Genomic DNA, 2,747 nt, shown 5'->3' with positions numbered 1-2,747 from the left:
TCAATTTATCTGTAATAATACCGTGTTAAAAGAAAACATTGGGATGTCCTTAGTTTCCCTATTTAGTACCTGTATATAAATATGAACATTACGGGTCAATCAAACATTGGGATAGCCTTAGTTTCTCTATCTAGTACCAGTAAATGCGCACATTACGGGTCAATCAACCTCTGGATCGCCGCCTCCATCTCCTACTCCACCATAGATCGGTTCCTCCTCCTCTGGTCGGCCTCGCCGGTGTCAGGAGGGGTGGGAAACCCGGTCTATGAGTGGAGGTTTCAGTATAGTGCTTTTCTAAAAGATTAGGTTAGGGTTTTAGGTAGTCGTTTTCTTTTGGTCTTAAATCAATGAAGATGTCATCGTCTACAATAATTGATCTTCTGCGCACTCTTCGACGACGAGATCTTCCTCTTGACATCAAATGGTGATGTTGGAAGATTAAAGTTTTCTATGTATGAATCTTCGATCTAGGATCTTTCTCATGGTTGTCGCGATGATGTTTGTCCTCGCAATTTTTGTCCCGGCTGTTACTTTCTCAACAATGGTGATTCATAATCTTGGGTTCCCAGCGACGCCGACCAAGCTTTACGGTTGTTTTCCCCTAGCATACTGGTGTTAGTACTCTTGGCGATGGTGATTGACTACTTGAATAGATGCGTGCGTGCATGTAACCTTGCATTGCGGCTCAAATTAAAATTATGGGCGAATATTCATTGGTATGTTCAGGTTTGTGGTTTGGTTTCTATCTTTGGCTGCCTCAAGAAAAGTATAAGGTTGCATCATGGAAGAATAAAGAGTTTGAAGACCTCAAAAGTTTGTTGGTTTCTTTCATACTTTATTTAGTAATAGTTGAAACCAGCTGATATCTCATTAGTTATTACCATTTGCTATTTGTTGCTATAAATATATATGGTATTGATTGAAAAAAAACCCGCTAGATCGGGCCTCGATTTAAGCACCAAAGGGCGAAGGCCACATGCCGTCATGTGCTATTACTCCATTTGCACAAGTGATGGTCAACCCACCCAGCCAAATGATGCCTGTCATCTGTACCAAATTAGCCTTCCAAAATCTCCCCCCTTTAAAAACAAGCGTGAGCTTCTGTAGCCAGCCCGTCCGGTAGGGTACGCCTCGAATTCGAATCCATACAATCATTCCTTGTTACCGATTCCTACAAGGTTCCATGCTAATCACCCGCGGGAAAATATGCTCCTATCATGCTAGTTCGTTCTACTAATGACATCACTTCACCCTCTTACATTAGCAGCTTTCAGATGGACCAGAAATGGCGAAGGGGAAGTTTGAGAAGGCTCCGGCCCTCGCAAGCACACCTCCACCGCCGCGAGCGCATGGACACGACGACGCTCATGGTGTGCTGTGGCAGAGGCTAGATGCGCTGACCATCGCTACTGAAGATAAGGTATGCGTTGCTGCATACTTGGGGCATGCTAAGAACGAAGGTATGCGTGGTTTCCTCGCCGCTGCCAGTGACAAGACTTTCGAGACTTGGGTGTACCAGTTCATAAGCAAGAACAATGGCCAATGACGTTTCGCTGTAATACTTGACAAGTGGGTGTTATAATTTGCATAAATGGGAATCTCTAGTGATCTAGTTAATGTCAGCTTCTGATGATCCAAACTATTAGCTGCAATAATAATGTAGTAATGATCGTGTAATTTGTGCTGTAAACTCATTTTGAAGTTTCGTATGCATGGTACAGGTTTGTGTTCCCTTGTATGTTTTTTTTTTGCGAAACACGGTACAATCGTAGATGCTCACATACATACGTACGTACGTACGTACATACGTACGTGCGTACGTACGTACTACGTACGTACATACACTCACTTTTAAAATCGTACGCATACCCTACCTCTATGAGCACTTCCAAGGGCTCATGTCTCGCTATTAACGGAAGCAATATCTCCCACTAAAAAAAAATTCCGTTTTTATGAGACACCAAACCTAAGATTTAAACTTTGGTGGGTTCGAGGTGTCACTGTCCTCCTCGTAACTATCCAACCTCATGTCCACATGTTGGTCCTCCCCTGTATGAATACTATCTTCTCCTGAAATATGTATGGAAAACAACCTTCACTTAAGCTGCTAAATATTTGGTTTGTGGCTTCATCAGGGGATTAAGTGGGTGATGTTTTTACCAAGCATCTCTCAATACCTAGATAAGTTGGGATCGAGGGAGGTTGACATCCCATCAAATATATTTTACGGGGCCAAAAACATACATGCCCGACAAAGCCTTTTGTAGGGTTCAAAGCTAGTGCGACCGAGCTGTAGGGTTGAAAATGAAAGGGAAACTTTCCGTCCGTTTTTGAAGAAAAAGCAAATGGAGGGCCGAATACGAAAAAGGAAGCGGTATTTGGAGGAAAAGAAATGGAAACGGCAAAATCATAAACAGAAACGGAAAAGAAAACGAGGGAGCCCTTTCCGACGAAAAGAGAAATGGCAGAGGAAATTCCGGAAAAATAAATACGGAAAGTTTCCGGAAATATAACCTAGAGAGGCTCGTGCATTTAGTAGGCCTACATTTACACATGAAACTGGGTTTAGCCATGTATCAAGTCCACTAATTACTCTAACCCTAATCACTTTATAAAATTATGTGTGCATGTAGCTGTTAAACTATGTGTGTTAATTTATGTGGAATTGCCACTTGTAGAAGTTAAGCGATATATCTTGTCTTATTGTCTATTTATTTATGTGTGTTTTTCGGTCTACAAATCAAGGT

The 2,747-nt window shown here is 42.0% G+C and overlaps 1 long non-coding RNA gene across 1 annotated transcript; it reads left to right on the top strand.

Moving 5' to 3' along the window:
• Positions 1–969: 969 nt before the first annotated feature.
• Positions 970–1,731, top strand: LOC127311914 (uncharacterized). Its single transcript, XR_007858007.1, has 2 exons — positions 970–1,124; positions 1,268–1,731. It is a non-coding gene; the product is annotated as an uncharacterized lncRNA (long non-coding RNA).
• Positions 1,732–2,747: the final 1,016 nt, after the last annotated feature.

Source organism: Lolium perenne, chromosome 1, assembly GCF_019359855.2.
Source record: "Lolium perenne isolate Kyuss_39 chromosome 1, Kyuss_2.0, whole genome shotgun sequence".
Taxonomy (NCBI): Eukaryota; Viridiplantae; Streptophyta; class Magnoliopsida; order Poales; family Poaceae; genus Lolium; species Lolium perenne.
This window is presented reverse-complemented; position numbering and strand designations above follow the sequence as displayed.